Genomic DNA, 12776 nt, shown 5'->3' on the forward strand with positions numbered 1-12776 from the left:
GAAATCCTTGTGTTGGGTGAAATATTGAAGTGATTGAGTGTTCTAGTGGAAGCTTGATGTTAAAAAGTGAATGTGGGGAGTGTTAGTGAAAAAGCTAATGAATGGGTACGAGGAAAAATTCTTGGTATAGGCAACAAATTACAGGAGAGTAGATGAAGGGAATAAAACAAGAATGATGCCTAACAAGAGGGTCAGTTTTCTTACTTTCAATTTGTGGGTGCAATTTTGAGTGTAAGGCTATAGATATTACTCATTAGTACTATGCATATCAGCTTTCACATTACAAGGCACACAATAGAGGATCACTTACAATTCAGAAAGATTCTGAAAAATGCTCAAATTGTATAAGGAAGACTACAACCCATCAAGAACTAAAAAGAGGAAAATATCATTGTTAAGAACTATAGAATGTCTAGTGCAAAGACTTACGAATGGAGAAAGATCGAGAAAAATACTAAACACATTGTTATTTCCTCCAAGTATTGTTCAAGTATTGTTAAGTGGAACAAAGCAAGGGTAAGACTCTTCACCCAGTCTAATTGGCACTTCTTTTGCTAGTGATAATCATTGTTTAGTCATCTTTTATATACATAAACTTAACTGCCCTTCGTTTCACAATACCAAGATAGTTATGGATGTTGGCATGGTCTTTGATTAGATATATCAAGTTAATATTTAAGAGAATATTTTATTTCTAGCACTACACAATTTTTAACTGTATTCAGACTTTAATTTGTTATTTTTCCATCATCATAGCCGGTAGAAGCACCAATACCTAGTGATCCTCCATGCACAAGATGTCGTAGGTGCACCCTGCTTCAATTTTTTTTATTTTGATATTGAGACTTTTGTATTCTTATCGAATACTTATTTATGCTTGTGAGCTTGCTCTTAATTTTCTTTAAAGGGATTCTGGGATCATTCATCAAAATAAGCTTAATATGTCATTCAAGGTATATGGATTATCAATAGGAGTTCAGAATCTTGTTATGTATAATCATGACCAACAGAAAAAGACGTATTCATCTTTATCATTTCAATATCACCTACTCATCTGTATTTTATTCCGCACTGACAATGCCTTAAATTAAGGAGCAAGTAGCATGATTTCTGAATGAGGAATTGTTTTTTCAATTCAAGTATTTTCAAAGAAATAAAGAGGGAATTATTTAGCAGTTATGATTTTGTATCAAAAAACCAATTTCTTTTATTTATTCGTTAATAACTACTACTCAAATAAATCTACCGGTCTTCTTTGGACATAATTCTTAGACTCTGATTGCTACTGCTGTCTCAGAAACTGTGAAAGTTAAGTAAGGCTATATGTTTTATTTTTAAATTCTCATTGAAAACAACCAAGACCCACTTAAAATAAAAAATGTGAGGAGAGAAGAGCGAGAAATTGTCAAGACCGAGGACTGTTGGATCGGCGACATTGTGAAAATGGCTACTTGAGAGAACCAACAAGGTTTTTATGCGTTCATGCTTATTGAATGGCTACATAATAGAGCTTGTGATTAATAAACAGAGTTCGAAATTTTTATGGAAATGTATATTATTTTTCCCGCAAGCGTCAAAAATAAATTCGTTAAGCATTTTGGTTGAAGACTTTGATCTTTTCCCTGCATATAAGTTTTATTTAAGCTCGCATGACTGAAAGGTAATAATTTAATTGTGTTGAATTTAGCATTGGTGAAACCTTGTTGCTGTCCTATACTATTTTGTGCGTTTATCTTTATCCAAACACCCAACAACTTTAGCCTTTTAGATTTAACCCGAATTTCACTTGGCTTTATCATAAAAATCAATTCCTATCTTAGGGTTCTTTTGTCAAGCACCATTTGAGTGATTATTTTATTAAGCTTTTCATTGATTATTCTTTCTATTAATTTTGTTTTTGAAGTTGCAAATTTAAATCTTGAAGAAAAGCTGGCATGGCTGGGCTAGAATTCAATTAGTTTTTATTTATTTATTTATTTTAACTTTGATTCCATTCAAATCTAGATTACTCATAGTAAAGAAAATAACACATCTAAGATCTCTTCTACAGTAACTATTCCAACTTAGCTGATATATTGAAAACATACGACAGTGTTTCCTTATTATGGTTATTATAAACATATTGTCAAGTTTTCTTTTAAAAATTTAGCAACATTTGGCTCCTACAAGTCATCAAGTCTAGGAATCTCTGAGGTTAAACTCATTAACAATCTTCAAAGATGGAATGGCCTTGAAGATATAATACATTAGTCAGAATTAGTTTTCCACGGTGAATTCAATGCCCAAAAAAAATTGGGGATTGAACTATGAAAATTTTAATGCAGTACATTGTGAATTGGATTGCATACAATTCTTTAGAGTTCTAAAAATATCACTCCTCCATAGATCTTTTGATTTGAATCATCACCCAAATAACCTTTTAATTAGATAGATTTTGCTTTTGTCACAAATAAATCTCTACAAGGAGTCATATGTTTTGATTACTTATGCATGATCTACTACTTTTCTTGCAGTAGTGATATTTTTAATTTCTTATTCTTATTGCAGTAGTGATATTTTGAATTTCTTATTGTTTGAAGGACATCACAATGTTAGAGACTACCTTGTGTGCCCACTACCCAGTCATCAAAGTTATAACATTATCCTCCTCTAAAATCGGAAGAACAATTGCAGCCAACTGGTTCAATAGATCATTGTTTTGATGCACAATTCCTCATTAGTGATTGTTGGATGAGAGAATTTTCTCCACAAGTGTGACCTTATTGTCATGAAACACTTGATACAATGCATCTCGAGTGTTATGTGCCAAACCAACAAGAGTCATAAAATTCACCTTTTCTGAAATTGGGAGAACAGTTACAACTAGATGAGTGCAATTGTATAATGGAGTGCATTGTTGGGGGTTGATACTGCATTTACGGTTAAATTGGAATTTTTTGTGTTAGTTGACAAAGATTAAGTTGTATTAATCTTGTTAAATGGTTGCTTCAAAAGTCTTTTGAACCTTTGAGTTGATGTTGGAGAGGGTATTCTTCCCTACTCAATAACAGCCAAGCAAATAATCTGCTTGCTATGAGATAAGAGGAAGATAAAAGGGAAGAGTTGAACCTAACTAAAATGCATCACTCTATATGCAGCAAAGAAAGAGGTTCAGAGGATTCAGAGAACTCGAAGTTTTAATCTCCAGAAAAAATGAAAATCTTTATCCAACTTATTTCCTTCATTAAAAATGTTTTCTTTATTAAGTTTTTATGTTCCCACTGAAGATTTGGAATAGCCAAGAAAAACCTAATTGATATCTGAAAACGTATCTAGATTCTTTAACATAGGTAAGAATTTCTAATATAAAACAAGAAAGGCATCTTTAGCTTCTTTCTCATCAATAGTGGTGTTTTTATTTGTAGAAAATTATGTACAAACGTAAAAGCAAAATTAGTCTTGTTGATTACTAAAATATGTGTCAATCTCCTTTGCAATTTTTAATAGACGAACTTACAGATGTTAGAGAGGAATACTATGGTATGACTGGAAGAGGCAGTGAACCGAACAAAGGGTCAACTTCACATTTTTGTGTCTTGAACTAAATTGGAAGAGGTGTCTTTCTTCAAGATATCATCTGAAGAGAAGGCTGAGAATATCATTTTATATACTTTCTCTGCTTATGGCTAATTCTTCCTATGTTATAAATTATGGTTTTTTCACTTAAGCATTTTCTATGCATCATTTGATTAGGAGGTTTATTAATGTTAAGTGTCAAATTTGAAATATGCAGGGTTCATTTTCCTTGAATGAAATAATATGAAATCAAAATTCAAGAAGTACTATAATATAAAAGATATATCTTCTTTTTTTATTATAAAAGGGTTTGTGCATGCATCAATGTTTAAACTTTGTAAGCATTGTTGTACAATTATAATTAATAAAAATACATTATTTTTTAGGAGGGGTAGAAATACCTCTCCACAAACTCTTAAGGATGGCCATGGACATCCTTCAAGAGATCTTTCTTTTTACCTTTTTTTACTATTATTTTTAGTTTATTAATGTTTAAATCTAATTTAGTTCAATGTTTAAATCTAAGTTGATTGCTGAGAGATTGAAAAGGTGGCTTCCCATTATTATTTCAGAAGAACAAGGTGGTTTTGTTGCTGGCAGACAAATTTTGGATGGGGTGGTTATTGCTACTGAGGCTATTCACTCTATGGCTACTTTAAGGGAGAGAGCCATGTTTGTTAAGTTGGATATGGCTAAGGCCTACGATAGAGTTAAATGGAGCTTCCTAAGGAGTATTCTTCTTTCTTTTGGATTTAGCTTTGACTGGGTGAGTTGGATTATGAGTTGTGTTACTTCTGCCTCTTTTTCTGTTCTTATTAATGGTCAACCTTCTCAACTATTTGGTGCTTCTAGAGGCCTCCGCCAGGGTGACCCTCTCTCCCCATATCTATTCATCATCATGGCTGAAGGCTTGGGCAGATTCATTAAGCATTAGGTGTCCTAGAATTCTATTCAAGGTTGGCGGTGGGGTAATGGCTTACCTTCTCTTTCCCATCTTCAATTTGTTGATGATACTGCTCTTGTTGGTCTTGCTAGGATCAAGGAAGCTGAAGCCTTTCAACATGCTTTGGACGTTTATTTGGCAGCTTCAGGCCAGAAAGTTAATGAGCACAAATTTTCCATTTACTTTTTTAACACTCCTGATTCTATTCAGCATAGGATTGTTGGTATCCTACGGTTTTAGATAGGATCACTTCCTTTGACTTATCTTGGCATCCCTATTGCTGTTTCCAGGCAGCCACGCCTCTTCTGGAAAAATTTGATTACCAAGCTTCAAGATAAGGTAAATCATTGGACTCATAGATGGCTTTCTATTGCTGCCTGGGTTACTCTTCTTCAAGCTGTTATCCAAGCTCTTCCTACTTATCGAAGCATGGTTCACGCTGCACCTATTTACTTTCTCAAGGAGTTTGATGCTCTTTCTCGACAATTCCTTTGGAGTGGTAATTTGCGTAGTACTAAATGGAGCTTGGTTAATTGGGCAACTGTTTGTAGGCCTAAAAAGGAGGGTGGTCTTGGTCTTCGATCTGCTCTATTGAGTAGTCAAGTTTTGGCTGCTAAACTTTATTGGCGATGGTGCTCTGGACAACATCAACTTTGGGCTCGTATTATCACTCATAAATATTTTCATGGTGCTGATCCTTGCTCTGTTTCTACACTTCCTCTTGAAGGTCGTGGCTCAATGGTTTGGCATACTTTGAAGACAGGTGCGATGTTGGTAAAGAGGGGTTTGTTTTGGATATGTAAAGGAGGTTCTCAGGCTTTGTTTTAGTCTGATGCTTGGGATGGATTCCCTTCCATTTTATCCATATACCCTCATCTTCAGCCTCTTTGTGACTCTTTTCTTGCCGCTGGATGGGATAAAGTGGCTCATTACAAGACTCCTTATCAATTGGGACCTGTTGTTGGTTACAGATGGAAGCATTCTTCTGATTGGCCTCCTAGAGGTACATACATGGATCGTTAGGAGCTTTCTCAAATTCTGGCCTCTAGAGAGTGTTCTTCTTTGCTTGGTCCAGATGTTTTGGCTTGGGGCAGTACCTTGTCTGGTAAATATCATGTCTTTGCTGGGTATCAGGAGATAACTAGACAATTATTTGGGGATGCTGAGGTCCCTTGGTGGAAGCAAGTTTGGAATAAAGTTTCTTGGTCCAAGTGCAATTTTTTCATGTGGCTAGTGGCTCACAACCGTTGTCTTACCTGGGATAATCTTTGTAAACGTGGATTTCAGGGCCCCTCGTATTGTGTTTTGTGTGGTAATAGAGAGGAGTCTGTCTCCCATCTGTTCTTCCATTGCTCCTATTCTACTCAGATATGACACCTTTGGTGGTGCGCTTGGGGTTGCTCTTGTCGGCATGCTTCCTCTTTGCCTGAGTTCTGGGCCCGCTTGGGTACTGCTCCCTCCAAGTCTTCTTTTCTCCATGCTGCTTGGATTGCTGGCCCATCTTTCCTGCTTTGGCATATCTGGTTGGAGAGGAATCGTCGCATATTCCAAGATGTTCGGCTTGGTGTTTTGCATCTTTGGTGGAAAATATCACATTCTCTTCAGGAAACTATTCTTGTGAAGTGTGAGCTTGATGGGGGTATGGATCCTGATGATCTTGCTATCTGTAATTGCCTCAATTTTCATCTGCAGGATGGGGCTGCTACTCATAGGTTTCCTTCTATGTCCAAGCAGCTTCATCATCAGAGGAAGGGTCGGGTTAACCGGGATGGGCACTGGACTCCTCCTCCCTGTGGAGTTTTGAAAATTAACACTGATGGTTCTTCTCGTGAGAATCCTGGTCCGGCTAGTATTGGCGGAGTGGCTCGTTGTAGTTTTGGGGATGTTAAATTTTTCTTCTCAGTTCATAAGGGTGATTATACTAACAATCTCATGGAAGCTCAGGCTATTTTATATGCTGTGGAACAGTGTTGCTTGCGGGGATGGAGTAAGATTATTTGTGAGTCTAATTCCCAGGTAGTGGTGAACATGCTTTCTTCGCAAGAGCTTGAGGATGTTAGTTGGCAGCTGGCTACTGTTGTTAAGTAGATTCTTTTCTTCTCTTCCTCTTTTCAGTTCATTAGGTTCACGTATATTCCTCGTGAATGGAATAGAACTGTTGATTGTTTAGCCAAATGGGCATCTAGTCATGATCCGGGTTGGAATATTATGGATAGGAGGCAACTGTCCTTTGAGATGGTGCAAGAATTTGATGATCTTGTTGCTCAGGATCGAGCTCCTTGTTGAGCTCTCCTTGTTGTATTCCTTTCTGTCTTAATAAATTTTTACCCCTTTTTTTGCAAAAAAAATAATTTTACTAATAAAAAATGTGTCTAATTTCTAGTGAAAAAGTGGTTGAATTATAGGATTTTTGTTTCAATGCTGCATAAACAACTTGATAATCACATGTAAAACAACTAATACAAAGTTATAGTATGATTTTTATTTGAAGGGCTCAAGCAACATGATAATTGCATGTAAACAACCAATATAAAGTTATCATAGCTAATTTACAACTATATATTATGATGGATGAATTTATAGTATGTATAAAATGTATGTATGGATGAGTATGTGTATAGATGAATGTATTTATGTATGAGTAGATGTGTGTATGCATACATTAATAAATTATGCATGCTTGAATATTTATGAATTGGATGGATGGATGTAGGCATCTATGTAGTATTTCTCCATGTATATGTATATGTGTATGTATGGATGAATATGAATTGGATGGATGTATGCATGCATATAGTGGTATCTATGCATGTGTGTGGATATATGTATGCATAGAGGGATGAATGCATGTATATATACATGTATGGATGAGTGTGTGTATGGATGAATATATTTATGTATAAGTGAATGCATATAAGCATACATGAATATGTAGGAATAGATGTATGTATGTGTATGGATGAACAAGTAAATGGATGAATGCATGTAAGTATGAATACATGTATGGATGTATGTATAGTATAAATGGTTACATGTTGGACGTATGTATTTATGTATAAGTGAATGTGTGTATACATACATGAATGAATTATATATGCATGTATGAATGAATGTATATGTATGAATTAATTTATGTATGCATAAATTATGTACATGTGTGTGTGTACGTATGGATGGATGGATGTATGTGTACATGTATGTAGTATCTATGCATGTGTATGTGTATATATATGTATCCATGCATGCATGAGTGGATGAATGCATGTATGTATGTGTGGATCCATGTGTGTGCATGGATGGATGGATGTATACATGCATGCATGGATGGGTGGATGGATGTGTGTGTACATGTATGCAATATTTATGCATGTGTATGTGTGGGTATATGTATACATGCATGCATGTGTGGATGCATGTATGGACATACATAAATGTGTATGAATAAGATGTATATGTGTATGGATGAATAGATTTATGTATGTGTATGGATAAGATCAATGTATGTGAATGGATGGATGGGTATGGATGAATTATGGATAGATGGATGTATGCATGCATGAATATGTATGAATAGATATATGTATATGTGTATGGATGAATGCATGTATGTAGTATACATGCTTGCATGAATGTATATGTATGGATAGATATATGTATGTGTGTATGGATGAATAGGTGTGAGTGAATGCATGTGTATAGATGATGGATGTATGCATGCATGCATGCATATATGAATATATTATGCAAGCATGAATATGAATGAATAGATGTATGGATGAATGTATATGTATTAATATATGTATGTGTGTAACGATGGATGAATGTATGTGGTATATATACATGTGTGTATTAATGAATGTATATGAGTATGTATGTATGGATGAATGTATGTATATGAGTACAGATGGATGGGTATGGATGAATGCATGTATATAGTACACATCTATGAGTGTGAATAGATGGATGCATGGAAACATGAATGAAGAATACATGTATGTGTGTAATGATGGATGCATGTATGTGGCATATACACATATGTGTATGCATGGATGAATGTATGTGTATGAGTATGGATGGGTATGGATGAATACATGTATGTGGAATACATGCATTCATGGATGAATGTGCATGTATGGGTGGATGGTGGATGCATGTGTGTGGGTATATGTATGCATGCATGCATGCATGTGTGAATGAATGTGTATGAATAGATGAGTGTGTGTGGATTAATAGATTTATGTATATGTGTATGGATAAAATATATGTATATGAATGGATGGATGGGTATGAATGAATTATGAATAGATGGATGAATGCATGCATAAATATGTATGTATATGTGTATAGATGAATGCATGTATGTAGTATGCATGCATGCATGAATGTATATGTATGCATAGATATATGTATGCATGCATGCATATGAATGAATAGATGTATGGATGCATGTATGTGGTATATAAACATGTGTGTATGAATGGATGAACATATGTATATAAGTATGTATGTATGGATGAATGTATTTATATGAGTATGGATAGAAGGGTATGGATGAATGCATCTACATGGTACATATGCATGAGTATGGATAGATGGATGTATGCAAACATAAAGAATACATGTATGTGTGTGTAATGATGGATGCATGTATGTGGTAAATATACATGTGTGTACACATGGATCAATATATAAATATGAGTATGGATGGGTATTGATGAACACATGTATGTGGTATAAATGCATGTGTGTATGTGGGATACATGCATTCGTTGATGAATGTGCATGTATGGATGGATGGGTGGATGGATGTGTCTACATGTATGTAGTATCTATGCATGTCTGTGGGTATATGTATGCATGCATTCATGTGCGAATGAATGCATGTATGTATGTACAGATGCATGTATGGACATACAAGAATGTGTATGAATAGATGTGTGTATGGATGAATAGATTTATGTATGTGTATGGATAAAATCTATGTATGTGAATGGATGGATGGGTATGAATGAATTATGGATAGATGGATGAATGCATGCATGAATATGGATGAATAGATATTTGTGCATGTGTATGGATGGATGCATGTATGTAGTACACATGCATGCATGAATGTATATGTATGAATAGATATATGCATGCATGCATGCATGTGTGGATGAATGCATGTATGTATGTGTGGATGCATGTATGGACATACATGAATATCTATGAGTATGGATGGATGGGTATGGATGAATGCATGCATGAGGTACATATGCATGTGTATGGATAGATGGATGTATGCAAACATGAATGTGGTATATATAAATATGTGAATGGATGGATGAGTATAGATGAATGCATGTATGTGGTACATATGCATGTGTATGGATAGATGGATGTATGCAAACATGAACATGGTATATATGCATGTGTGTATGTGGGATACATGCATGCATACATGAATGTGCATGTATGGATGAATAGGTGGATGGATGTGTCTATACATGTATGTAGTATCTATGCATGTGTTGCAGTATATGTATGAATGCATGTATGCATGTGTGGATGCATGTGTGAACATACATAAATGTGTATGAATAGATGTATGTGTGTATGGATGAATAGATTTATGTATATGTGTATGGATAAGATGTATGTATGTGAATGGATGGATGAGTATAAATGAATTATGGATAGATAGATGAATGCATGCATGGATATGTATGTATATGTGTATGGATGAATGCATGTATATAGTACACATGCATGCATGAATGTATGTATGAATAGGTGTGAATGAATGCATGTGTATAGATGATGGATGTATGCATGCATGCATGAATATGAATGAATAAATTTATGGATAAATGTATATGTATGTGTGTAATAATGGATGCATGTGTGTGGTATATATACATGTGTATGCATCGATGAATGTATGTATATGAGTATGTATGTATGGATGAATGTATGTATATGAGCATGGATGGATGGGTATGGATGAATTCTTGTATGTGTGGTACATATGCATGATAGATGGATGGATGTATGCAAACATGAATGAAGAATACATGTATGTGTTTGTAATGATGGATGCATGTATGTAGTATATATAAATGTGTGTATGCATGGATGAATGTATGTGTATGAGTATGGATGGATACATGTATGTAGTATATATGAATGTGTGAATGTGGGATACATTCATTCATGGATGAATGTGCATTTATGGATGGATGCGTGGATGGATGTGTGTGTACATGTATGTAGTATCTATGCATGTGTGTCAGTATATGTATGTGTGAATGAATGCATGTATGGACATACAAGAATGTGTATGAATAGAGATGTATGTGTGTATGGATGAATAGATTTATGTATATGTATATGGATAAGATCTATGTATGTGAATGGATGGATGGGTATGAATGAATTATGGATAGATGGATGAATGCATGTATGTAGTTTACATGCATTCATGAATGTATACGTATGGATAGGTGTGAATGAATGCATGTATGTATGTGTGGATGTGTGTATGGACATACAAGAATGTGTATGAATAGGGATGTATGTGTATATGGATGAATAGATTTATGTAAATGTGTATGGATACGATTTATGTATGTGAATGGATTGATGGGTATGAATGAATTATGGATAGATGGATGAATGCATGTATGTAGTATACATGCATGCATGAATGTATATGTATGAATGGGTGTGAATTAATACATGTGTATAGATGATGGTTGTATGCATGCATGCATATACAAATGTATTATGCATGCATGAATATGAATGAGTAGATGTATGGATGAATGCATATGTATGTGTGTAATGATAGATGCATGTATGTGGTATATATAAATGTGTGCATGCATAGATGAATGTATGTATATGAGTATGGATGGATGGGTATGGATGAATGCATGTATGTGGTACATATGTAGGTGTATGGATAGATGGATGTATGCAAACATGAATTCAAAATACATGTATGTGTGTGTAATGATGGATGGATGTATGTGAAATTTATACATGTGTGTATGCATGGATGAATGTATGTATATGAGTATGTATGAATGGATGAATGTATGTATATGAGTATGAATGGATGGGTAAGGATGAATGCATGTATGTGGTACATATGCATATGTATGAATAGATGGATGTATGCAAACATGAATGAAGACTACGTGCATGTGGTATATATACATGTTTGTATACATAGATGAATGTATGTATATGAGTATGGATGGTTATGGATGAATACATGCATGTGGTATGTATGCATGTGTGTATTCATACATATACATGCATGCATGCATTTAGTACACATATACATACATGTAGTATACATGCATGCATGAATGTATATGTATGAATAGGTATGAATGAATGCATGTGTATAGATGATGGATGTATGCATGCATGCATATGTATATGAATGTATTATGCATGCATGAATATGAATGAATAAATGTATGGATGAATGTATATGTATGAATATATGTATGTGTAATGATGGATGCATGTATGTGGTATATATACATGTGTGTATACATAGATGAATGTACGTATATGAGTATGGATGGATGGATGAATGTATGTATATGAGTATGGATGGATGGGTATGGATGAATGTATGTATGTGGTACATATGCATATGTATGGATATATGGATGTATGCAAACATGAATGAAGAATACATGTATGTGTAATGATGGATGCATGTGTGTAGTATATATACATGTGTGTATTCATGCATGCATGTAATACACATATACATCCATATCCATGCATGCATGCATGTATGTAGTATACATGCATGCATGAATGTATATGTATGAATAGGTGTGAAAGAATGCATGTGTATAGATGACGGATGTATGCATGCTTGCATGCATATATGAATGTATTATGCATGCATGAATATGAATGAATAGATGTACGGATGAATGTATATGTATGTGTAATGATGGATGCACATATGTGGTAAATATTCATGTGTGTATGCATGGATGAATGTATGTATATGAGTATGTATGTATGGATGCATGTATGTATATGAGTATGGATGAATGCATGCATGTGGTACATATGCATGTGTATGGATAGATGGATGTATGCAAACATGAATGAAGAATATATGTATGTGTGTGTAATGATGGGCACATGTATGTGGTATATATAGATGTGTGCATGCATGTATGAACGTATGTATATGAGTATGGATGGCTATAGATGAATACATGTATGTGGTATATGTGCATGTGTGTACTAGGATACA

This window comes from Cupressus sempervirens, chromosome 4 (assembly GCF_028749045.1).
Source record: "Cupressus sempervirens isolate cs-2001-9-10 chromosome 4, ASM2874904v1, whole genome shotgun sequence".
NCBI lineage: Eukaryota > Viridiplantae > Streptophyta > Pinopsida > Cupressales > Cupressaceae > Cupressus > Cupressus sempervirens.